Genomic DNA, 27943 nt, shown 5'->3' with positions numbered 1-27943 from the left:
AAACCCACTTTTTTTTTATTACAATGCATTATTCATTCACAGAAGAAATTGGTGTCCTTAAAGGTTGGATTTTTCCTTATTTTTTAAATAATAAGTTTTAGTCAACTTAAGCAGGGATTCCACCACTCATGAGCAGCACTGTACCCTTTTTCCAACCTGGACCCTATTTTCCTATGTTCTTGTCTCTAAGTGACTGATGGGAACAATAATATTTGACATTGGTCCAGTATTAAGCGAGATCGCTGCAGTCGGCAGCGGCGATACAAGCTACAATGTAAGTTAATAGGACAATTGTTCAACTTGTATTTAACTTCACAAAAGTGCTTGCTTTGGCCACTGACAGAATCAGATTAATATTCTAAGTGTCTGACAACATTATGGAAAGGATCCCTTCAGAGACAGACGTTTCTGAGACCTTTGTGTTTAACCAGAAACAGCTCTGAAGTCGCTAGCGCTAAACCCACCAGACTCCATTTTAAAAAAGCAATACTTTTAGTGTTTACAAAGCCAACATGTTTTCACATATTAATCGGTAAACTATGTGTTTACTTCACCCAAAACTAGAGATGTGATTGTTGGAAAAGTGGAAAGACGATTCAAAACGGCTTTTCATAGTCTTATTTTATTTCTTTCAACTTTGAATGAAGTGTATTTTACGATGCTAAAATTACTGTATATTTTCATGGAGTCAGGTGGATTTATCAAATGCAATTTTGAAGATGTTTTAATATTTTATAAAAGGATCTTACCCTTTACCAGAAAGGTCAACCTCCTTAGTAATCCTTACTATAATGTCGTCAGACATTTTGGTTGTGGCAGTGAAAGATTAAGCTACTTTCTACTTGATTCAGTCAGTCTATTCCAAAAATGTGTTTGGATGGTACATTGGCCAGTGTTTTTTTTGCAGGATGCACAATTGAAAAATGAAAGAAAAACTTACGTCCACATTATTTACAAAAACCTCCCCACATGTCCAACCAAGTCACCTATGAAGAGTTTTATTAGGTATTTATATTTAAAAATTTCGACTGAACACATTTTAAAGCTGCTCCGTGTTTTTTTTGTTCTTTTTTGTTTTGATTTGTTTGTATGTTGGCTTTTTTTTAATGGATGTCGAACTTTCATGCTTTGGAGACACAGCCACGCACACTGCAATAAACATACAATCATGCATAATATACACAGAGGGGTTAATTAGCAAAGGATAAATTAGCTTTGTATAGGTCACATTAAGATTGAATGCAACCTGTACAAAGCAAGCTAGTGGAGTGATTGAGAAGCATTTGGAGCGCTGTTGATATCAGTAAAACTACTGTAATCATAACCACTGCTTTTATCACGAGATAAAGCTGCTCATGACTGAAACACTAATATGTAATAAGAGGGTGCTTTTATTTTTGTACTTCATTAAAACTGCTCATTTAAAACCAACATGGTATAACAAAGTTTTTGTTTTTCAGACTCTACAGTACAAGAAAATAATATTCAAAAATATTCTGATCTGACTATTGACCCTAAAGTCCCAGATTAGACCACCGAAATCGATTATAAAAAAAAAAAAAAGGTGACTAATATATAATTGCAGATCTGGTTGTCTGTCTGCGACCTCACGCATCAGTGAAGCCCTTAGTGAAGCAGCTCTTATGCCACCCGACCCTGTGATGTCTCCTGGGTAGATGTGTGTCAGAAGCTGGCTCTGCGGACGTGGAATGTCACCTCTGTGTGGGGGAAGGAGCCAGAATTTGTGCAGGAGGTGGAGCTACATTACATTACATTACATTACATTACATTACATGTCATTTAGCTGACGCTGTTATCCAAAGTGACTTCCAATTAAGTGCTTTCAACCCTGAAGGTGCAAACTCCAGACAACAAGTAGTAAGTTCAAATACATTAGCTTTAAATGAGCAACACTACAAAGAGAAATGTCAAAGTGCATTTTCAAGGATTCTTTTTTTTTCTTTTACTTTTTTTTTCTCTCTTCATGTTTATTCAAAGTGTACTTGGAAGAGATGCGTCTTTAGCCTTCGGCAGAAGAAACGTACGCTTTCGGCCATCCAGATGTCAATAAGGAGCTCATTACACCATTTGGGAGCCAGCACAGCAAACAGTCAGGATTTCATTGAGTGATTAGTTCAGATGGTGTGTGGACATCCAAGAAGAAATGTCAGTCAGACAGGTCGAGTTACGTGCTGCTACTTGAGCTTTATTCTACATGTTGGATCTGGTGGGGCTTACCTCTACGCACAGTCTCAGTTCTGGAACCATACTCCTAGATAGGGGGTTGGACATTTTTCTTCTCCGGAGTTGCCCTGGGTGTGAGGCAGCGGGCTGGTGTGGGGATGCTCACAAGCCCACGGCAGAGCGCCGCTACGTTGGAGCTTACCCCGGTGGACGGGAGCCTGCGGGTTGTGGGGCGGGGGGAATTTTCACTCTTGTTTGTGTATATGCACCAAACAAAATTTTGGAGTATTCAGCCTTCATTGAGACCTTGAATGAAGTCCTATATTGGGTTCTCCATAAGGGGACTCCAACGCAGAGGTGGGCAATGATGTAGATACACGGAAAGGCGTGCTTGGGAGGAACGACCTCCCTGATCAGCTTTTTGTGCATCCCTGTGGAGGCTGGGGACATTGAACCGGAGTGGACAATGTTAAAAGTTTCCATTGCTGAAGCTGCAGCGGGTAGCTGTGGTTTTAGGTGCCTCAAAGGGCGGTAACCCACCAACACCGTGTTGGACACCGGTGGTCAGGGAAGCCGTCCGACTAAAGGAGTCTTTCCAGGATGTGTTATCCCAGAGGACTCCGGAGGCAGCTGCAAGGGCCCGAAGGGCTGCAGCCTCTGCCACGGAAGAGGCAAAGCAGCGGGTGTGGAAGAAGTTCAGAGAAGACCTGGAGAACTGCTCTTGACCTTAACTAAGGAGGTAATAGGGCGGTGGAAGGAGCACTTTGAGGAACAATGGAGCGGGAGATTGGTCGGAGAATCTGCGCAGCATGTGCGGTATTACGTTCAAGCTATCGTACCGTTGTGACGAAACAAGAGCTGAGCCAGAAGGCAAAGCTCTCGATCTACCGGTCAGTTTTGGTTCCTACCCTCACCTATGATCATGAAGGCTAGGTCATGACCTAAAAAACGAGATCCAGGGTACAAGCAGCTGAAATGGGTTTCCCCAGGAGGGGGGCTGGCGTCTCCCTTAGAGATAGGATGAGAAGCTCAGTCATCCGTGGGGAACTTGAATGGAGCCAGTTGAGGTGGTTCGGGCATCTGGTAAGGATGCCTCCTGGGAGCCTCCCTAGGGAGGTGTTCCAGGCATGTCCGGCTGGGAGGGGGCCTTGGGGAAGACCCAGGACTAGGTGGAGAGAGTTTATCTCCAACCTGGCCTGGGAACGCCTCGGGATCCCCCAGTCGGAGCTGGTTTATGTGGTTGGGGAAAGGGAAGTTTGGGGTCCCCTGCTGGAGCTGCTTCTCCTGCAACCCGACACCGGCTATGTGGACAAAGATGGAGATGGAGTGTTTAATGCGGAGATGTTTTTAAACTCCAATTATTTTTACTCTTTTCAGAAGCTTATCTAACATTTTTAAATTTTAAATCTTTTAAGTTAAGTCCACAATAAAATGAGTCCATTGACAGACAATTTATTTCTAACATGTCTTAACTGCTTACCTTATTTAAGACATTTATCAAGTAAAACAGGCATTTCCTCATTACATGACATGTAAAATGGGATTGGTGTTTGAGTCTCTCATAAACATTTTGTCAAAAACATTATTTCACAGCTTTTTTTTCTTCAAATGTTTGCGCTCTAGGCTTAAGATATACTTCTTAAGCTTAAGAAAGTTGATAAAGGGGATTTTTGAGATGCTTTTAGGAAACAAGACTGGACTTTTTCCAGTCATTCACCTGGCTGCTCACCTGTCTGCACAGCTAACCCTCATTACCTCAATCAGCCTCGTTACATAAAGACAGAGAGGCAGCTGTGTGCCACTCCTGGCCAGATCGTCCATGCTGCCAGTGTGCTCCAGCCATTCATTTTACCTGACCTGTGAAACACTTGGACTATACACCTATCTATATATATATATATATATCTACTAAGAAAGCTTCTTGGGTTTGGCTCTGCTTTTTTAGTTTTGGTTAAAATCTAATTTAGATAATGCCCAAAATGCACCAACAACAGCAGCATTCATCTTCTGTTGAACGTAAATTCTTTATTTGAAGAATAGCTACTGATTGCAGCTGTCAGAGAGTAAAATGTGCAATATGTTTCCTCTGTAATGTAAAGCGGGAGTTAAATTACAAAACTGCACTTTGTAATGTTCCGTTTCTGATGAAGCACAGGCTAATGAGTATTCTGAAACATTAAACTTTGTGTTGAGCGTTCGTACAGGTGACCGCAGGCGTCTTCCGGATTATGTAATTGTCACAGGAAAGGGGTGAAAGCAGTCGCGCACATCAAAGAGTCTTTAAAAGTGTTGATGCCGGAACATTCTTAAGATGGCCACAGAGGCCTCGTTGCTTTGTGTACACCTCTCACACTTCCAGGGTGTCTCCAGTTTCCTGCATTTCTCCGTCCTCTGCAGCTCAGTGGAATTCCAACTGTTGATAGAGAGCCGCCTCGGGCGTCTTCAGATCCCTGTAATGAACTCCTCACAGCATACGCTTATATTTCAGGGATTTCTCTAGAGATCGTACATAGTGGCATATGATGTGGGCTATAACAAACTATAGTATAAAAATGTACATTCTTATTCATTAATTCAGGATTTCCTTTTTTAATTTGTTACCCAACTAAATTATTCCACTTTCTCCTCCTTTTTATTTTCTTCTCTTTACCTCTGGCTATGCTAAAGCTGCCCTTATTCTTATTTTTCTTAGTTACAACCAATCCCATGAAAACATGTCAGTCAGTGTTCAAATACCTTGTGACTCTCCATCCTTTCTGTGCCCACTCACTATGACACACTTCTAAATAGGGCTCATCGATATGGAGAAAATCAGATATCACGATATCTTTGACCAAATACTTTTATCGATATTACAAAGATATTGTAGGGTTGACAATAATTACTTTCCCACAATATTTACACAATGAGGTTTGTGAGAAATAATAATCAGTAATGTGGATATAAATCTTAAGTGGGTAAAGGCAAATAATAGAACAGGTGGAACAGTCTGCTATGTTCAGAAAATCCCACAAATGTACTGTAATGCAGCGATTAAAACCAGGAAAACACAATACTTATGTTATATTACGATATTATAATATCTAATATCTAAGACCATATCTAGTCACATATCACAATATCGATACAAAATCAATATATTGCCCAGTCCTACCTCTAAATCTTTAAAATTTGGGGCTAAACATATGTATAGTTTGGATTTTTATTCCTGTAACAGCTGGTCATTGTAGTTTTTTTTTAGCAGAAAGGAGTAAATAGGGACATTTGTTTGGGACTATTTTAGATGGCGAATTAATCTACGTGTGGTGGTCTAGTGGCAACAGGAAAAACGGATGTTTCCTTTTATTTTTCTAAATACAGGAACCTCTGCGAGCAAGAGGAAAAAAGAAGGGAGGCTCAGGTGATTCAGGTGTTTCGACCGGCACATGAAATCATGAACGGACCGGTTTTAGGTTACCATGGAGACTGTACCTGGCCAAATCACTGATAACCTAGAGGGCAGAAAAGTCTGGATAGAAGAACTTTATCAATCACCAACAAATCTGGATTAATGATCATGTGGGCGGCTGTGGTGAAGATGATGCATGAGGTATTTCTTTGAGTACAGGGACACCTGGTGGACATCACGGTTAATACAGCTGTATGATGAGCTGTCCATTCTGTCTCCACTAGAGGGCCATATTGGATTTGTCTAAGTGTACCTGCTAATTTGGCAGATTTTGGAAAGTGTTTCGGGAAGGTTGAAGCTTCTTATGATGCTCAAACAGCATTTTTTTAAACTTTTTTGGTGAAATGTGGTTTAACTACACTGATTATTGTGTTAGTGACTGGACTGTATGTGAGTCCACAGGTCGTCACTCTTGTAAAATACAAATCAATAAGTATTCTTTTAAATGCTTCTGTCCGGGAGTGGGGCTACAAACAACAGGCCAAATTAGGCTTCATCAATTCTATATGTCATGTATGTAAGTGAGTTTGTTTCTCAGTACACTTTAAAAGACAAGACAATCACAGAAAAATAAATATAACATATATAGTATGTATATTGTTACGTGTGTGTGTGTGTGTGTGTGTCTTGTTCTCTCTCTCTCTTTCTCTCTCTCTCTCTCTCTCTCTCTCTCTCTCTCTCTCTCTCTCTCTCTCTCTCTCTCTCTCTCTCTCTCTCTCTCTCTCTCTCTCTCTCTCTCTCCCCCTCGTTCTGCCCTCCTCCTTCTGCCTGTTGCATACCTGAGTGTAATCAGTGCTCAGGTTTATTGCTTATGTAAGAGTTGTTAATGACGAACAACAACTAGAACAAGATAGCAATTCAATTTAATTTGAAAGGGTTATATTTCTATTACTGCCCACACTGTATACACACTGTATATAACTGACCTATCACTACCTCACTGTTGCCTTGATTGTACTTATCTGGAACATTTAGCAGACTTATATATTGTATCGATTCATATCTGGCCCAAACAGATCATTCTACTGTCCTATATGTCCTACATATATTGGTTTGTTCTGCATCTTATTCTGCACCTCCACTGCTTCTGGATAGATGCTAAACTGCATTTCATTTTCTCTTTAATCTGTGCAATGAAAATATCGTCAAATCTGATATAAGAGCGGGAAAATAAAGAAAGTAGGTTTTCAGTCTGGATTAAAAAGTTTTTTTTAAAGATAAAGGTTATCCACATTAAGTCTTTTGAAGACATTCTTCCTAATGACAGGGAATGCACAGGTCTCTATCAGTGGTTTAGGCCGGGGTTTAATGCACTGACCATGATCCTCAATGTTCCTTTGTTGTTCCCCTCTCTATTCCTGTCACCTCTTCACTTCTCCAAATCTCTAATCAAGCATACAAACCTTCTGACTTACGATTGCCATCCTTCCAAGACAAAGCAACTATTTGAAATTTTCTTGGATGTACAAATGTATTATCTTCTGGATTTCCTAAACCTGTGATTAGCCCTGAAATGCTGTGGTTGTAGGTGCTGCCAGATGGTTCAGTCCTGGTGGTTGTAGCTGCTGTAATGTCTTCTGTCTGAAAGCCAAGCTAGCTTAAAGCTAACCAGAGCCACGGGCCTTGGCTGATACCTCAGACCCAGGTCCTGTTTAGATAGCGCCACAGCTGGTGCTGCAGGGACGGAGACCAAAGCCAGATGCCACAGTTTGACTGTCTGTTGGTCTGCCAGGCTCAGACGGCACGTCGTCACCCCGGCCAGCCTGCCACAGCTCTGATTACAGCCTTTGTGTGTGTGTGTGCGTGTGTGTGCCTTTCCATAGAAACACATTAAACGCACGTTTCCTGGGTTTTAAATGAATATGACAACCCTAAATTTAGATTCCAGTGTCCAAGTTCATCCTGGCCAAAGGATACCAAAATCTGGATCACAATAAAAGCAGCACGTTCATGCTAGCAATGCCTAACACACTGGGAGAAACCAAAAGAAATCACTTCTTCCTGGAGACTACAAAACAAACACAGTAAAGAGGTCAAATGAGCAGACTAAGAATATGAAGACTTTGGATGGGTCAGGAAACTCCGTGAGGTGGGATGCCAAGTACAATAAGGCAGCCATGAATACAGGAGGGAAGGTGTAGAGGAATTTGACCCTCATGAAGTCATTGCGAGCCCACATTGTCTGGTATCCTGCACCAAGAAGCTCACTCTGATTTTGTTGGACATCAGTGGGATTGAGAGTCTGTTTGTGTTGCTGTAGCACAAATGATGTCAGGGTTGGATTTCCATGGATTCCCACCAATGCTAACAATGAAAACATAAATGTTTGCCGCACTGAAAGTCTCTTGGGATAAGAATGTCCAACAAATGGCACCAGAATTCAGACGGGAACATGTGGGGACATTAGTGCTATCTGGTGGACATTAGTTTGGAGTTTCATGCTGGATTTAAAACAAATGCTCAACAGTCTAACCACTAAAATCTAAGCAACTGTATGCACATTTGCTGTCTCACATGCAGCCACAATTGCTGCAATAAAGGGCGCTGTAAAACCCGGATAAAGCATCTACCCTAAAGCTTCATCAGACTACGATGCAGATGGATGAAACGGTCACAGTGCAGAGAAGCTGCAGTGTAAACATGTTGGGAATGATGTCAGTTTGTGGAGAAATGAGTTTATACAGAATTGGGAGGGGGGTTAAGCTGTGAATTTGGTGGTCTGGAGGAGGTGTAGAGACCAAGTCAGTGTGGGAAAATCCAAGACGGGTCATTTAACGACACATGCTCCTCTTGCTGAGCCTCAGACACTATGAAGACATTGAGAAAAGCACCTAAACTGCTGGAAAAGTGAAGAAGCACAGTGGTCTGTGGTAGACAGGTGAATTTACTGACCAGATCGGTTTTATGCTGCCTTCATGTGCTCCCTAACATCGCGGTGTGAGTTTACCTGGGACTTAGGTATGCTTTAATCTTCAGTAGACTCGACTATTGTGACAGTGGCTTTACAGGTTTCCCTTAAAAAATCAACCAGACAGCTGCTGCTCGAGTGCTCACTAGGACCAAGAAAGTGGATCACATCACTCCAGTTCTGAGGGTTTTACACTGGCTTCCTGTGTCTCAAAGAATTGATTTCAAAATACTTTTGCCGGTTTATTAATCACAAAACAGTTTAGGGCCAAAATACATTCCTGATCTGTCCCACCGGACCTCTCAGGCCGTTTGGGACACATCTGCTTTCTGTCCCAGAGTCCGAACTAAACAGGGGGAAGCAGTGTTTAGTTTTTATGCTCCTCATATCTGGAACAAACTCCCAGAAAAATGAAAGTCTGCTGCATCTCTTATACTACGTTTACTGTCATTTTAACCTGTGCACACCTGTCAGTTTTAAGAGAAGTGTTGTGCGTGCATTTACACGTACCCGTGCATGCATGCCGTCAAGAGCATGCCAAACCGGTAGGTGGCAGTGCAACAAGAAGCTCAAGACCGTGTTAGCCAATCAGAATCCCCAAAATAATCCCGAAACGAATCACTTCCTCTTTCTTTTCTTCCTCGGCTGCCTTCACCTCCATTTGTCTCAGTTTACTTTAGGAGAATTGTCCGTTTGCGTATAAATGAAGGGCACAAACAAAGGGAAATGTCTCCGTTGGTCAAAATAACCTTGTACGTGCAATTGGCCCCTCAGTTCTTTTAAATCAAGTGCCAAGGCCAAAACAACAAACAAAAACCCATACTACCTGAAAAGAAAATGGCTACTGAGCTACAGAGTCAAACCAAAATACACAACGCTAATCTCCCTGAGTGTCCATAGAACAGGAGAAAAGGGGGTCAAAACAAATGGCAGAGAACCATTACCAGCTTCAGATAACAAGTCAATCAATTCCCAAATGATATGCACCAGCTGAAGACCTTTCTTTTCGATGTTGCCTTTCTTTAAATAATTGTTAATTTCTTATACTGCACTGGGAATTTTACTATCGCAATTTATCCTTTTTATTTATTTTTTCAATTGCTCTTCAACACCTGTGTTGTCTTCCAAAATCTTCTAAAAATCAACACTTTTGTTAAAGGCTTTTTAGTGACGTTTTTAACTTTTTCTTACATTTTTAAGGGGCTAGGGAATGCATTATGTTAATGACGGGTCCCCACAAAGATAGTAAGACCTTTAGTTTGTTACTGCACACTAAGTTATTAAAGGAGAGAAAGGTTTAATGTTTTGTAAAGTGATATTGGACATTGTGGTCCTGTTACTACTTGGTATTTGATCAAGAACATTTTTTTGTGGAATCTGCCCTTAATTGGTTTTAGCTTTTTTGTGGGCTGATCATTTATAATTTGATCTTTATTGGAGCTTTGTGAGGACTCTGACATTGTAGTGGAAGATACTTCACATTTACACTTCTGTTTTCAATGTGCACATTGTTTTTTGTAATGTGGGGGTTTTGGAGAGAAAACTGGTTGTGTGGTAAATACTTTGGAAATGTCTTACAGTATTAGTAAACAAGTTATGTTTCAAATGTATTTACTGAAAGTAAACTGAAATGGAAGCAGCAAATAGAAATGTAAAAAAATACGGACACTTCACACAGAATGTCAGTATTTACCTGTAATACCACTATAATTCTCATGTATTATTCATTTAGTCTACGTTTAATTGTAGGTTTCTTCAATGTTCTGTCCATGATTTTGTGAGTTAGTTTGTTTCCCAAAATCCAAAATCATCTCTACAGTTGCTTTCAAAAACACCTGTAGGCAAGATGGAGGGGAATTAGGGACTGCATGACACCATGACAAAATCAGAGTGTATTTTGAATGTGCTTTCATTGTATGACCATATATTTTCCCACAGCACTTGAAGGCAACAAAAAAGATACTGAGAGGAAAAGAGGCAGATGTTAGTAAAAGGTACCAGGGATCAACACTGTTGGGGGGAAACTTTGATTCAGTCTTGCGGGGTTGTGTTCAAATACAAAACAACTGTAGAATTTTTTTTCCTTTCTTACTGTTCTGTCTTCTCCAGAAGGCCCCCGTGACAACTACCACATATTTTCTCCGTCCTCAACGGGCCAAATGAATTCCACATTTCTCCCCTCCTGAGCTGTCACTGGTCCACACACAGCTGACGCTCGCCTTATAAATGAGCCTCGGCAGGGCTCTCGCTGACAGCTACGTCTAAAACAACCTGCTGAAAATGGAGACCCTGGCGGTCAACCACCCAGCCAGTGTGAAGCCTCTTGTGCCCGCTGCATCCTGGGATGGGCCCCGGGGCCCACTGTGTGGGGCTGTGGTCGGCCTCAACTGTGTGGCAAGTAACCGGTGTTGAGTTGCAAAGTTGTGAAGATGTGCTGCCAGCTGCTCACTGCAGACAAAGATAGGGTTTTCATTCGGTCGTCTCTAATAAAGGTTTGTCTGGCCTTGGAGCAAGACTCAGATCCACTATGGTAAAAAAAAGAGGGAGCATTGAGACTTGCATGTATGGTTTTACACATGTTTAAGGAAACACACATTCACAGTAACATGCACGCACTTCCAAAAGTAAACATTTTCCTTTTGAAAAAATATTTCAATTTTTTTTTTAGAGTTGGATCAACCTTAAAGTCACTTCAAGTATTCAAGATCAGGTAAAGAATGAAAGAAGAAAGGTAGTAGGAAAACAAGAAAAGAAAGACAGTGGAAATATTTTGACAAAGTGAAAAGGATGCATGGTATGTAGAAAGTAAAAAGGATTGCCCTGTGAGATCTAATGGAGGAAGTAGCAAGCAAGAGCCTCTTAAAGTATAAATACCAAAGTAAAATACCTCAATACTGCACTTAAAGCTGCATTAATTTATTTTTGGCCACTAGAGGCTGCAAGTACCTTCTAGTGACTAGAAGATATCACATGTGACATGTATCACATGTGACACATCAGACTAGAATCTAGTCTGATGTGTCACATGTGATAATCTATTGAATGATAAGACCTTGATACAGCGTTAGAGGCGGTGCCCCCTTCCTTCCTATGAGAGTTGCTCAGTGGCGCATGAAGCCCAACATCCACATATGAAATTACCTTGATGATCCGCGCTGCTTCCGCATTATGGGGCCTAAATTCAGAGTCATTTTGCGGGAGTTGTGTCTGTTTTACAGGCGTCTCCTTGGCCAAGAAAGTCAATGAAAAAACTGTATTTTTGGGCATCAGGTTACGGACATTGAAGTCGCAATTCTACTGTTTGGCCACTATGTCAAATTGTCCTTAAAGTTCGGCGCACTTCCTGCTGGGGCCTAATATTTCTAGGTCGATGTCTGAGACTGAACAGTAAATGTACAATAAAACCAATATGAGCTAAAAGAGGCTCTTAAAATTACTTTTAAAACAATAGCCTTCTAAAAAATGTTTTTTTTTAAATACATCTGAATCCTGTACCCGTTTACTGTACTTTTTGCCTCTACATAACAAAGTCTAACATCAGAAGCGTTCTGGTTTCTCCTTCCCTCAGCAGCACTGAGATCCAAACCTTGTCTACATTACCACTGCCAAAGAAGTGGATTAGATACAATAGAGTGTTTAGTACAAGGGTGAGTTGGTCCAAATTAGGTCCAACAATTATCTGCAATTATGGCGAGGGGAGGACACATCAGAGCTGATTATTTGTGTTTGGAGGCGACCGGGTGCTGTGGGTTAATGGCTGCTCCATCATCGGTGGAGAACAGGAGGGAATGACTCATCAGAATTTCAATGTGTGTCTGTTTGAGTTTTTCGACGTTGTGCTTTTTGCTGTTATAGTCTTTATAAATGGAGGATGTTCCAAAAGCACATAACATGAGACAGTTTGGAGCGTTAAGGTGAAGAAAGACTATGGAAAACATTTGTTATGTTAAATGGGCTGAAAGAAGGAAATATAGAAATGAACGGAGCATAGAAAGAAGGAAACAAGCAAAAAAAGGAAGCAAATAAATGGAAAGGAAAGAAAAGGAAGGAAGGAAGGAAGGAAGAAAAACATTGGAAGAAGGGAATGAAAGGATCATACCTACAGAAGAAAGGACGCTGAAAATGGAAAGAGGAAAGAAGAAGGATGGAAGTGAGGGATGTGCATACAATGGAAAGAAAAAAGGTAAAGTAGGAAAGAGAAAGAATGAAAGAAGCATGGTTCAGCTACTGAACCCCTCGCTGGTAGAAGCTGATGAAAAAAGGAGAATGTGATTTAGTAGAAAAACACTGATGTCTTATCTTGAATTGTGAAATCTGACTCTGTTGCCAATAAAGTTCATTGAATCGAGCTGAAACTGAGAAAGAGGGGTTAGTTGGAAGCAGCTGTGGAGTTGGCAGTCGGTGCAACATGTTGCAGCTCTGTTGGTGATTCAGACGCTGACATGTCAGCAAAGCTCAGCGTCTCCTCTCGGCATCCAGCCTGGCTGCTTTCCTCCGCCCCTCCACCCCTCCACTCCTCCACTCCTCCACTCCTCAGGCGCCGATCAATCAAAGGCCACCTCCAGTGGGCCAGACAGCACGTCCATCCATTGCAGCTCCCAGCCACACAAACAGCGAGGCACACACAAGTGAACACATACTTCTGTAAAGTAATGATCTACGATTATGATTTCGTCGTTGATAAATGTTTGATTAGCGGTTCTATGTCAGTGGTCGGTCTAGTGTTTGCAGTTAGGACCAAACAGTGGAAGTAGCCTGTTAGCTTTTAAAATGGAGGTCTGAAGTTTTGGGGGACGTCATCTCCCTCGTTCATTCCTTTGTCTCTAACCGATGTGAGTCTAGTGCAGATGTGAGTTGCCCGTGCGTCACTTTGCAACAAGATGCTAACGAGAGACTTCTGTAATGTCAATACAGTAAAAATGGACCTACATAGTCTGTTCACTGCTGGCTACAAGCTAGCTAGTAAACACATCAAAGGCTGTCACTTGAATGGCGTTTTGAGCTAACGTTACAATCAAACAATCATAGATAGCTAAAACGTTTTTAAAATGATTTCCATCTTCTTTTATTTTTTTTAATAAGGAAAGCTTTTTATCGATTTCACAAATTTCAGTATTACTTTACATTTTATGCCGTAAACCGTTTAAATCTGAGCATGCACAACTCACGTCTGCACTACATTGGGTAGTAACACCTTCAACCACCTTCTTAAAAGAGTCCTTTCTCGAAAGACAACTTCTTAAGTAGGCTAGTTTATACAAGCAGAAAACACAAACTATTTTTACATTGTGTTGTTTATGGCCTCTTAGGCCATCGTAGTTATGACGGAAGCAAAGCAGGAAGTGTAAAAGCGTTAAACCTCCACCCAGGAGACCAGGGTTTGTTTCCCATTTGAAAATAATAAAACCACGTTTTTTTTTTTACTTTACGTAACAAACGGAACTATGTTACGTTCTGAGTAGTAAGTAGCAGGGACTAAAGTGATGTAACAAATGTATTGATTTGAACTCAAACCACAATGTTTTTCCAGACTTGGCTAGGCCTAAGTAGTTTTTGTGCCTAAACATAGCTAACTTAACTATAGTTAATTTTTGCAACACAGAATGCTGTCTGTAAACAAGTAAGAGGGTGTGTGCCATAAATTACGGTGAAACCCCAATGTGATGCACATTCCGAATGTTCGTACATGTCCAAAAATTGTTCTTAAAACACATGTAATATCGCTCTAAATCAGAGAATGCTACATTCGGAAAAATACCAAATTAGGAATGTCCAGTCAAAATATGAATACTGTCAGAATATCAGTGTGCTTGAACGTAACCACTGTCTTCCTAAGTTGCGTTTATTCTTGCCCATTCTTCCCTTCAGCCACATTACCACTTCCCTTTCATTGCCATTTCTCTACATGCCCCAACCACACCCAGCCACTCCCTCTGGCCCTGGAGTACCTTCTTCCCTGCCAACCCACTCACCTGTTCTCCATTTCACTCATCAGTCTCACAGTATTTATACCAGCCCCTTTCAGACTATCCATGTTGTTATGTTCCTCTTATCTGCACATCTGACCTGTTTCATCTCCACCCCGCAAAGAATCAATAAGAAGAATCAGAATTAGAATGACTGTTGTTAAATGAAAATGATGCCCAACCTTAAATACAAGCATCTGTGTTTTCTTTGAAAATCAGAGATCTGAGTGCTGTGTTCAGGGAACAGAACAACCTCTGTAAGTTTGTGCACCTGCTGTGTTTGCTGTTGGTTGAATGTGAGCCAGGAAATGTGATGATGTAACTCAGACTTACAATATTGCAGGACTGCAATGGGGCAAATAAAACCACATGAATTAAAATAGTACAAATTAAAATGGAATAAAATACCCAGCAATGACATAAGAGAAAATAATAAAGATAAGACATCTTGGAAATGTGTGCTAGATTCAAAAGATGTCACTGAATTATCTTCTTCAGGGAATCCAATCACCTCCAGCCCCCATGAAAGTACTTGACCTTGAAGGCCGATAATTCTATCAGTGTTAAAAAAAAAAAAAACATGTGACCAACTTCTTCAATGAGATAATATTTCAAAAAGATCAGTTTATGGGAGCACAAATGGAAGCTGAGTTGAAATGTGAATGCCAAAACAAATGATCTGAATTACTGTGAATGCATGCTCAAACTCAGCTGCCTCTATCTCTCTCTCTCACTCACACACACACACACACACTCTCACACACACACACACACACACACACACACACACACACACACACAATCACACACACACACACACACACACACACACACACACACACACACAATAAGTACACTGTAGAGACAAATCCCCAGTTGATCTTTCCCATGAACATGTCTCCCTGACTCAGGACTCTCTCCTGTCAGCAGGCCCGAGCCTCTTGGCCAAGGTGAAGCATTGCAACTATTTTCTCCGCAACAAAAACCTCAAACACAACAACAGCAAGTTAGTCATCGCAACCTGCCATAACAACTTGATTTGTGTAATAGTGTGGGAGCTGCGATGCACACACACACATACACACACACACACACACATACACACATGCACTGGTCTCAGCAGCACCCTTTGAGGGATCAACTCATCAGTTGTGCATGAAAAAGACTCCGGGCTCTGGAAGCTCCCTGCATCTTTCCCCCGACAATGATTTATGAGGCCGAATCATTCACAGCGCACATGACTTCCTGTCAGTGAAATCTCCAGACGTCCTCCTCTGTTTTATACTGTCACGTCCCATCTAGATGGCTGGCTGTGGAATTTAGTGCACGGTTGGATTACTCTTGTCTGCACATGTGTTTCGCTGCGGGAAGCTCTGTACCGTTTGACTGTCCTCGTTCAGTTTTAACGCCTTTTTTCCCTTCGCTATTTTACCCACAGACTCACTTTTGTGTTTTCTTTATATTTCTTAATCATCTCTTTGGCAGTCAGTTATGCATTCGTACTGACAGAAATACAGTGTCCTGCAAGACTCTCAGGCTCCTAAACTGTTCAAAATTTTGGCTTTGAATTCATGGCTTCATGGGTTGGCTTGACGACTTCCTGTGACTTTTTTTTACAGCCTTCTGCTGAGACACTTGAAGATGCTAAAACACTTGTACAGAAGTAGACAGAGGAGAGAGACACAAAGTGGCCGAAATATTTCAGCGACTCCAGCATTTATCCTGAATGAAAGATCCACTTTTGCTTTTTTATTGCAAATTAAGCGCTGGCCTCTAAGTAGCGACATGCTCGGGTGATATTTATTAATATGCAACAGCCCCTGAGCGCCTAATTGGCTGTTTTGGAACTGACCCGACCTGCAATGGCTCCCTCAGCTGCCAGCTCTCCTCTCAAAATGGCTGCCCCCGACCACAAGCCTTCGGTCGGCCGGGCACTTTTCATAGAGCTCAGTTGTAAATTTTCTTTTCCCTTCTCTCTCCTCTTTCGCCTCGAACGTCTTCATTACCCAAGTCGTTTTGTCAGCACACCATTGAGCGTAACAGAATACCATACTGACCAACATTTAGGTCATTTCCTGCTCTTAAGAACAGATATTGCACTGCCGCAAAGGTAGCCATGTTGCCAGATTGAAGGCCTGGGTTGCCAGATTGGGGACCCGGCTAATCTAATTAGAGAGTGAGGGAAAGAGGCCCGAGGGGCCCGCAGGAGTGGGACTGTGGTGGAGCCAGGACTTGTTCCCCCTTTTGAAAAACTATGCACCGCAAAATACAATGTGGTAATGTCTGCGGGCCTAATTCTTCCGGAGGAGAGAGAGTCGGACTCTGTCCTGCAGACAGCCACATCCCTCGCTTCACAGAGGGAGAAAAAGAGAAAGGAGGAGGGGGGGGGGGCAGAAAAAGAAAGACGGAGCAGAAGAAAGCAAGTCCGACTATGATTTATGTCCTGCTGTGTAGACGCAGAAATAAATCCAGCGACCTAGCGCAGAAGGGGGAAGCAGGCCATAAAGCACAGGATCAATTCAGAACTGGTTCCCATTTTTTTCTTTTTAAACCCAAATGAGTTAAAAATCTCCTCCCATGTCAAAGCCAATAGCTTTGTTTTATGTCATCAAGGCCTTTTATGATAATGTTCCCATTCTTAAGAAGGAGGCGTGGCTGTCTGTCCTGCCAATGACATACGAGGTTCAGTCTTCAGAGTGAACTCGCGGCTCTCCGAGCTGATAATTAGGGTCTTTGGTGGCAAACGTGATGATAGCTGTGTGGGAGGCCTCTTTTTAAAAAAGCCCTGCTAATTTGAGCCGTAGAAGTTATTGGGGTTATTGCTCCTCCAGCTCACAGTGGTGCGTGGGACCTGCACGGTGTCTGAGATGTCACAGTGCACCTCCAGGTGGCCCAGAGCCGTGTGTATATTTCACACCCACTCTGCTACGATCCATTTCACCTCCTCGCATGCGTCCAGTTAAGTGTGCAACTTTTACAAGGGAGAGAAGGATCAGTTTCAAACTCCCACCGAATTCCCAGCTTCTTTCCATCTCTATTAAATGAACCTGATGTTGACCAGTAAAATGATCACTATGCTGTTTGACCTCCTAAATCAGCTTGGAGGAAACACTGGGGCAACATTTCTTTGTTCTACGTTGCCTGACCGAGGTAAACTTCAGTTATGTAGCACCTTTAAAACAATAGTTACAGAGTGCTGGACAAAAGGGCGTGAACAAAGAGAGAAAACAGGGCAGTGACGAGAAATTTTATTATACAATTATAAAACTACAAAAAAAAAGAGTTCTTTTGAAGTTCAGGAGCCATGAGACCAAAAACACAATTACTGTATATCTGAAACCGCACCATGAATACATCGATCAGAGTCCCAAACAACATTATTTTAACAGCTTATTTTGCATATTAAGATAATTCACATTGTTTTATATTGTTTCCAAACTATGTAGGAAGAAAATGGATTAATGAATACCAATTGTTTTGTTTTATTTCATAAAATGCACAATTCTGGAAATTCTAAATTACATTTGAAATGTGAGCTTTCTTAGTTTAATAAACATAGTGGAAGTAGCATCTGTGACCTCAGCCATTAGTTTGTAGACTGCCGCTTTGAAGCCGATACGGGCGCAACTTTGCCATCTTGTTTTGTTGCAACCAGATTTTTGACGTAAGGTTGGAGCTGGAGAGGATGACGCGGCTAAGCCAGTGTGGTTTGTGGTTGCAATGGTGCTGCTAAAGCTCTAAGTAGCACTCGGAGAGGAAAAACAGAGCTAAACGGAGCTTTTCCAGACCTTCCTCCACAGCGCTTCGCTGGAGGGTCTAGTCAGTCCACAAAGCATTCCGGGATCGGAGAAAAACGTGCTCTGGTTTATTGACATTTCTTTAAACCAATCACAGGGCCCGGACACAATGACGGTGCCGCTGCAAAATGGCGTAATCACTAGGTCAGGTGCCTTTAGCGTTGTTATTGACACTAAAAGTCTCCTTTAGCGTCATATCTAAATGCGCTTTATCTAAACGGGACCTATGTTGTCTTGGTCGGGATTGTTGGCGTCACTTTGATGCAGTAAGGTTAAGGAAAAGGTTGTGGGTGGGCGCATAAAAGGTACGTTTCCATTACAGGTGGGACAAGAACGGGACGATTGGGTTCAGGAAAAGAAGAATGACAGTTGAGGTTAGGAAACATGACACGCGGGACACAAACCCTGGTCTCTTGGGTGAAAGTCCTGGTAGTTGTTTAACCCATCCACCACCCCAACCTACCTACCTGGGCAGATTTTCGGACTTTCATACTCACTACCGCTTTTGCACTCCCCGAGTTTGGAGTGAGAACGGGTTGGAACAATCCCGGAAGTGGAACGTTGTTGATTTAACTAGACAAATGGTGACAATAATATGTGAGTTCCTGCATGGTCACTTCTGTTGACGTTCCTAGTAAATTTCAGACAAAAGAGAGCAAGCTCACCCTTCCCCCCATGTTTCCATAACTGTCATGACTAACTGAGTAACTGTCACTAACCCCCACCCCACTCCCCAGCCGTCTTGTCAGCGATTGGCTTGAGTGGTTTGTTGTGTTTTGGTGCACAGCCTGTGCCTCTAGTACTTTAGTCTAGTTTTTAGTTTACGATCGGTGGTGTCTCTCGAGACCGGGCAGGGGACAGGCAGCTAGCGGATCAAGGAGAGATGCCTACAATTTGAGAAAAACAATGAAATTGCCCTGAAACCATGCGGGAATTCATAGTGCACCTTTAATATTGTAGGCTACGTGGTTCCTTACAAAATAATAAAAATGCAACTTTCTGTTAATACAACTTAATGAAGTGTTAGATTTGATCTTTTCCGCTTCTTTCTGCTGCCCCCTTGCTGACAAAATCAATGAATGCAGCTTTGATAGAAATATAATTTATTTGCGTATGTTTTTGTTTCATAAATATCCAGTATCCAGTTGCATTATTTTCAAGAAAAATCCAATAAAGAAATCAGAAAAGAGAAAATAAACCAGGGAAGGTCCATTAGTTTGCCAAAAACTCCTTCCCCTTCAACACCACGGGGGGAAACATTTCACAAACTTTTTTAAAATGACTCCTGTGGAATATACTTTTTATTTAAATTATAAACCAAACACAACCGTTTATTCTGTCAGAAAGTTCTCAGTTTGCATTGTTCTGGACATTAAGTTAATCATTATAATTTAGTTCAACAAGGCCCAAAGGGAAACACATTTTCACCAGGATTCAAACACCAGCTCTTCCTCTCTCTGTCTTTCTCACATATTGTAAGTCCTGCACAAAACCCTCCATCTCCTCAGACGTTGACTAATTGTACTTTGTTGTGATTAAAGCCACCAGATGCTCCGAAAGGAACCAGCCAAAAACTAAACTTTTTCTATTGCCTGCTCTTTCTTGTGGAGAGCAGCAGGAATGTCGGCCATCTTCCCATCCTCACGGGACGCCACATCGTGCTCCGTGTTTACAGTGAAACGTTCCGCTGATGTGGGATAGATTTATTACTTATTTACTCTTGGGCTTGGCCCGGGCCTTTTGTTGGTCCGATTTCTGATCACTTTCGATGTCTCACGCCAGACCACGAAGTGATGGTGGCATGTAAACACACCCGACACGAGCTGGAATCCAGGAATGTGTGTGTTAGCGTTTGTGTGGGTGTGAGAACGAGGCAGGGAATCTGTGTGTTCATACCCACGTCTGAGTTTGTGTAGACTATGTTTGTATCTTTGCAAGGGTGTGTTTTGGTGTGTATGTGTGTGTTCTTTTATACATTTATCTTTTAGGCTAATTATGTGAACAAATGTGTTTGTGCATGCATGTGTCCAGTGGTGGGAAGTAACTAAGTACATTTAAGTATTTGAGTAACTTTAACTTTACTTCAATATTTCAATGTCAAGCTACTTTATACTTTTTACTCCACTTGATTTATTTGACAGCTAGAGTTATTGTACTGAATAATAATTTAGAAACAAAACATAAGATTAACTTATAAAATACAATACTTTGTTCAAAGAATAATATAGCCAACATTACGTAAAGATTTATTAAATAATACAACTCTCTGAAACGGACCATTCTGCCCAACAAGTTCTTTTACTTTAATACGTTAAGTACATTTTAGCTGTTAATGCTTTTGTACTTATATATGCACTTTTTAAATGGAACTTAAGTAATAGAGTATTTGACAAAGAAGTATTGGTATTTTTTACTTCAGTAAAAAATCAAAGTACTGCTTCCAATACTGTCCTTTTTGTGTTTGTGTGTGTGTGTGTGTTCTGCCTCCCCCTCAGCGTTGTGTAATTAGTTGGTTATAATCAGCGCCTGATAAAGGCCCAATCAGATGGAAGATAAACACGACCGGTTGTATAACACACTTCATTAAAAAGAAAAATGGAGCTGTGTGATCACAGAACATTGTTACAGTCTCTGCACGCCTGCACGTTTTTAACACTATGAATGTTGGAATCAAAGATTATTCTACATTTACACTCTTTAGGAATGCACAATTTATTACATTTTCAAATGGGATTGTCTTACAGTACGATATAGTTTATTACAAATTCAAAAATTGACTCCTATTTTCATAGTTTTGGCAACACAGTCTGGCCAAGAAACACGGGCAGTCAAACTTTTTTTAACACCTTTAAATAATGGTGATGGTGGTCAAAACTTCAAAAAACAGACCCAAGTTGTAGTAAATCAGAATCATGCTGTAATTACTCATCTCATGTAAATAAGGTGTTTGAATCACTCACTGTAAATGGAAAAACAATATGATCGACGTTCCTATTCCAGGATATTGCTCTGTTGCCACCAAAGATTTTGCCGGAAATCCCTCTGTGGATCAACTTCTGTTTTCTTTGTGTGCTAAACTCCGGTCAAGATATGAGGACGAGTTTAAGCCCAGTTCAGACCAAAGATGTGCGGCATGACGAGTTGAATCTTGCATCGAGCCGGTCTGCGGCGTTCTAAAACCTGCCAGGTCACACCAGTGCTACTAGACGGTGTATCATCTCCATAACGAGTTCCGTTCTAACTTCTGACTTTTAGGCTTTTTTGAAGCTATATCATTTCTGTCATCTCAATATGAATGAGGATAACGTTAGGGATAGTGAGATGCTTGCTCCCTCCAGAACGCAGCATGTACGGTTGTTTAATAACCATTGTTAGGGTTACCTTAAACCTCAGATTTTCGTTGCCAATGACTTCTGCTGTTATTGTTGTGTACATCACCAATAAAAATCCTTGAATGCTGTATTATAACCCAAAAGGCATTTGTTATGATTTTATTTTTAATTTGAGTGTACTGCCTGCTCACATAAGACATTTAAAGAAAAGCACAGGTGTCATTGTCCTGGTATTATGCACGCAGGCTCACTGTCGATGTCATGGCTCACTGGGACACTTAAATAGAACAGAGCCACTGTTAATGTTATTACATGTCTAAATGTCTGCTGTTGGGAAAAGAAAGTCTATTTAAAAGAAAAAAAATTTGAAAGTTGCCCATGCCAGGCTGACTGCAGATCAGTCAAGACAAGACGAAATGTTTCCCTGCTGTCTGTGGACCTTCAGCTGTCTGCACATTGCAGTTTATGTTAGTTGAAGGATTCCAAAAAGCAGTCCATATAAATCCCTTTCTTTGAAATGTTTATTCTCTCTTGTAAAATTCAAAGAACATGTGCGAGGACAATCGCATGTTCAAAAGCATCAAAAAGCAAAAAAAGGTTTATGGTGTATGTGTTCTTACATCATCCAAACATGTGTTGTACAGTAGAGCCTCACAGTCGTCCGAGACTTTTGCACTGAACCCTGTCTCCTATAAAGTTACGTTCCATTCAACTAAACTGCATCTCGATTACGTTTCAAGTGGATTTTCAACCTGGATTACCAACGACACGTGCATGTTGTGAAACGTCGTAGTTTTAAACACATAAGATGAATTGGAACAAAACTACTTGGTTAGGTTTAAAAAAGATTGTGGTTTGGTTTAAAACAAGTTTGATTGTTATGTAAATTAAGTTTCGTGTGTCATTTAGGTACGTTACGAATGTTACATGCGTAAGTTAAAATAAGTCGGAGTTGACTTTTGGTTTCACAAAGGACACGAACAGCTGCCCCCTAGTTGAAAGTCCCCTTTTGTTTGACCCTTCTATCCAACCCAAACTCATCCATATGCAAACTGTATAACCGGATTAAGATTAGAAACAAATTTGTGATTTGTCAAAAACAATCCGGGACAAACTTTACTTGCATGTATTTGTATAGGAACATGATTTTAGGAGATAGGGCTGTTGTAATTCTACAAAGTGATCCACAATTTATTAAATAATGGCACATTGGATTGTAAAATATCACACATATGACTCGCTTTGCTTTTTAAAGACCCCCAGCGTGTAGTCTGTATCGACGACGTTTCATTGACGGGATAGTTCAGGTGCTGTTGGAGGTTCAGCCGGATGCCCCTTACTTTCAGCGGGATGTCCAAACCTTCCGCTTATTTAGTGTTGGCTTTTTAAACTCCTGTGGATTCATAGTATTTGCAAGGTGTAATTTCTGACAAATGGCCTGGAATATTCTTGAATTGATCAAAACAACAGAACAATCAAAATAAACAGCTGCAGGTGTTGTTTGTACACTTGGCAAATAGCTGTGAAATATGCTGCAAAAACAACCAACTGAGTTTAAGCCAGAGAGTTTGTTTATTTAGAGTTTATTTATTCAGTTCACAGAACATTGATGACGAAGCCAAGATCGCAATATGCCAAATTTTGGTACTCTTTGTCCAGAGGTGCATTATTTTCTTCAAAAAAACAATGATTTTACAGCTGATATCTTATTCATTTCAGTTGCCTTACTTATAATAAATCATTTGAAGAGTTACATTTGGACATCAGAGAATGACTCTGCATGTTGTGTAATTTGACAGTTATGTAGCAAAATCAATATCATGAACATAAACACATGATCTGTACAACGATCTCTGGATGTTAGTGAAAGTTGTTTTTTCCTGGGATTATTCTCTGGTCACAGGAACATTATCTTTTTTTTTCTTTGCACAGGAAAATGTAAATATAAATCAGTTTTATGGAAAACTGTCTGTGGTCCAGGTGGCCGTCGTCCCACACCGGTTCCTGAGTGAATCTGTTGCTTCAGACTGACAACATCCCCGTTGTTTCTGTTGTTTTTGCTGGATGATGAACTGCACTAATGCATCTGTGAGATCCCAGGTGTTCTGGTCTCCTCTTCACTCTTTGTATCTTAATACCGAGCCATGTTATGTGATCACTCCTGAATTTCCTTTTTATCCAACAAAATAACTGCAAAAGAAGGGAGTATATACGATTGTTCACCAGTGACTCATGGATTACTTTTCCATGTTGATGTTTCTGGTTCTCCCTTTCTGGCCAGCAGCATGGAGATGCTTTCCAACACCCTCACAAGCTACTCATTATCCAGTTGTCATGCTCAACGGTGCTAGGAATAAGCAATCACTGTTGCAACCGTAGATTGTAGAACGAATGTTCACATAGTAAGTGCGATGTCACTCTGACATAAAAACATGGACGCCTGCGGTAAAGAGTATATTTGGCTTTCCACGAGCACCAGAAACATAAATATGCACAAGTTTAACCAGCAGAACAGGATAACAACAGGACTAATCCGATTCAAAGTAAGAGAACTCGCTCTTCACAATGTGGAACATTTCAGCCCCTTTCAGGTAATTGTTTTGGTTTTTCGCTCTTATCACTGTTGTTCCAGCAGCTACACTGCCTGGTCAGCAGCAGCAGCAGACAGACACAGTTACAGCTGGTAAATCCAATGAAGCATTTAGCAGCTACAGATGTTGTTCTGGTGTTGGTGGAGGCCAAGACAGAGCTAAAAGAACTGTTTTTGTGATGTCACCCATAGGTTTCTAAAGAGCCAAAATAAAAGCACAAAGCGGGTGGCTTCAGCCGTCGCCATCTTGGTAGTGCCTGGTCTCCATCGATGACGTTCCACTTTCGGGACTTCAGGTTTCGTTCAGGTGCTGCTGGAAATTTGCAGATCTACCGTCGCTGCATCCCGAGCTTAGCACCGCCAAAGATAAATGTGATTGGTTTAAACAAATGCAAACAACCCAGAGCGTTGTGTGTGTGTGATGTAGCCAGAGCTTACTCCACAGCGCTGTGGAGATAAGTTTGGCAATGTGAGACAACTCACGCTTTTGCTTAAATTTTCAGCACCAGTTGCCGCTTGATGGAAATCTGGCTAATGAGATGTCGTTGCAGTTCCATTTGGTCACCATATGTGGTTGGTAATGGTCGCAGTTTACTTGAGGAGAGAATAATCTTCCGACCGACAGCAGGTTTAAATTGCAGTAAATTGCTCAGAATAGACGAGACAGGCTGTTACTGCACTGCTGCATGATGGAGAACCTCTGTACCAGATACACATGATACTGCTGTAGTGTGACTGTAGACCTTCTGTCCACAATAAAAGTTGCAGTTCCTACGGGGTCACGGTTGGTCTGTAATGCTCCAACAGGAAGTCCCACCTCCTCCTCCTTTTGTTTTAATGAAGCCCCTGGGAGGTTCTGGAAAGCCCTGGAACTGAATGCGGTCCATCCCGTCCAAACCGCCGCCTCCTCTTCAGTCCCCGCGAGCTTGGACCAAACCCTTCTCTGCCTCCTGCACACGGACCCGTCGCCACGGCAACTGCAAACAGGGCGGGACAGGGTCCTGCAAAAAAACAGGGCTATGATTTCAACAGATGTCACGACCAACAGGCAGCAGAGACGTTCGGCTGTGGTCGGTTTATAGCGTGACTCTGCGTGGATCTGATCCACAGGCAACACATTTTATATATTATCAGGGTTAGAGCTCCAGATTTGGGTCAACATTAATAGTAGCTGGCCAAAGGTGTCACAAAATAAAATTCAGGATATCAACACTACACTGTATAACAACTTATATAACCCTGTCGGCATGATAAAGGGGGTATTTGCATCCATACAGCATGCGTGTGTATCCTCCTATTGTCCCGGCCATGCGTCATGATGTCCCGTCTCCTGATTGGGCGAAGACTTTGGATTGTTCTGAACCACAGTCGGGGGAAATGCTTGGGAACTCCACTTCCCAGCGTGAGAGGAGACGAAGAGCAGAACGGTTCCCCGGAGGCGTAGTCGATGACCCCGCCGAGTGCAAAATATGCAGAGGTCACCGGATTCCTATTGGGCAAGAGCTAAATATGAGTGACACCGAGCAGCAATAACCCTTGACTTCAGAGCTGCTGGGGAGACACGCTATTTATTTGCAGGCAGAAAAATGTCAAGCAAACAGTTCAGGGTTTTCTTCAGTAGAAAACAATCTGGGATGTAAACTGGGGGAGAGAAGAATTTCAGCTCAATCAGAGCGGCAAGTAAAAACAAACAATAAAAGATGCGGTGGAGGAACGTTTTGTAGCTCTTCAGCCGTCTGTAGCTGGACATATTTATTAAAATAACTAATACATCGTCACGTATCCTCCACTTTTGGAGTTAGTTTACTTTTCTAAGTAGTGTAAAGTAAACTAAAAAAAAAGATCATCATTAGAATCATGATCACTATCACCACCATATGATTTACATAGTGTTACCAGTTGCTCTACAGAGTAAGAGTTTACAAATCAAATCTATGATCAATTTTTAAAACAAAGATGCTGTGCTAAAGATAAAACTATCCAACAGTATACTGTCTAAAAGTAGTTAGAATATGCCCCACTTTCACCATCTGTAACATTAAAGGACTGCTTACATGTTAAAGCATCGATAGAAATATTACAACAATATGATTTATCGAAGAATATAACTCTGAAAGGGACCACACTGTCCAGGTAGTTTAACTTTAAACACATCTTGATGTTAATAAATTTAAAGTGCGCCATGCCTGTCGATTAATAATAGATAGATAGATGAATAAATAAAGAAATACATGATCTCAGATGAGGATGTAATCCAACTTTATCCTGTTAGAAGACAAAAATGACACAGTGCAAACAGATGATTACGCATTCAAGTTTCAAGATAAATGAATATAAAGACTTTAATATTGTAATTCAGTCATGTAAATACCTAACAAGTCTACAACATCTTGGTAATCTTCCTTTGCATCTTGCAGGAGTTGAGACCATTTCACAACCTCACAGGATTATCTACAAACCTTTAGCACAATGCCAAAACTAAAGCTAACTTAAAAAAAAGGCTTTTTTATAGTTCCTGAAGAGTTGAGATAAAAGTTGTTTCACGTGTTTGGTGACATCTTAATTGAGGATTTTGTGCAATAATATTCATAATGGTTTTAAATTTAAGCAATGAGCTGATTGTGTATCTGGAGATAATTAAGAAGTTAACAATGAACCAGTTCTTTCATTTTGGATTGTATCCATGTTTGAATGAGAAATAAAAATCTGTGTCTGCATTAGGTGTTCTTACAGTCTTGTACATACACACACACACACACACACTCGCACACAAACACAATCACACATTGCCTACCAGTGGATGTCACTGTTCTACTGCTGCACACTGCACCTCCTGCAACCCCAGAAAGGGTGGTCGCAGCACCTTTAGGTGCTCAGCTCACAGTGTGGAGCTTCGGCAGCAGAGATGACAGATCACTGCCGCAACTTCAGAAAACAGCACAAGAATGTACAGCCGGTCATACAGGGAACCCCTGAGGGGTAGAACAAGAGCAGAGTGGGCAGGGAACACCATATTACGGCTGAATCCAAAGCAACACACAACGAAGCTTTAACACAGTTGTGTTAACAGTGATATTCAATTATAGTACACAGAATTAATTGAATTTCAATATTTTTGAGTTTGAGAAAATGCTAATTGAGCATGTCATTGGGTTTGGAAAGGCATCATATGTCAACATTTCTACCAAAGTCATTAAAGGATTGTGTCAATAATAATAAGAGCTTTTCAAATTTCTTGATTATTGACACGATCCATCAATCTTTTCAAATTTTACAATTAACATTAAATATTTTCCCATTGACTTTGAGTTTTTTGTGGTGAAAAATGACTTTTTTCAGCAGAGCGGCATGTTTTTAACCATCAAAGAGAAAAAGCATATCACAATCTGCCAAACCAGAAACTGATCCGATCCTGAATACTTTAAAACAAAGCACAAGGGAAGAAAGCTTAGGACGAGCCACTGAAGCCCACCCACCTATTAAATGTTAGCCAGCTACGTTCTCAGTATCTCTAAAATGTTAGTTGTCCAAATCTTACCTCTAGCTAATCATGATAAAAAAAAAAAAATACTAATAATATCTATGGGTTCTGTTTTGGAGAGAAAATCTGAAAGTTTGTGGAGTCACGTTTTTAGGCAAAAATACAATCTTTAGTATCCTAATCTGACTTCAGAAAGGTTAAATTGAAAATTAAATCCTGCAGACAGGCTACTTTCAG

General features: G+C 41.1%; 1 long non-coding RNA gene across 1 annotated transcript; it reads right to left on the bottom strand.

Moving 5' to 3' along the window:
• Positions 1-15779: 15779 nt before the first annotated feature.
• Positions 15780-24639, bottom strand: LOC117945856. Its single transcript, XR_004656914.1, has 3 exons — positions 24559-24639; positions 17381-17387; positions 15780-15790 (listed from the first exon to the last, which is right to left on the bottom strand). It is a non-coding gene; the product is annotated as an uncharacterized LOC117945856 (long non-coding RNA).
• Between the last annotated feature and the right edge of the window lie 3304 nt (positions 24640-27943).

The sequence above is a fragment of the Etheostoma cragini genome, chromosome 6 (genome assembly GCF_013103735.1).
Source record: "Etheostoma cragini isolate CJK2018 chromosome 6, CSU_Ecrag_1.0, whole genome shotgun sequence".
Taxonomy (NCBI): domain Eukaryota; kingdom Metazoa; phylum Chordata; class Actinopteri; order Perciformes; family Percidae; genus Etheostoma; species Etheostoma cragini.
This window is presented reverse-complemented; position numbering and strand designations above follow the sequence as displayed.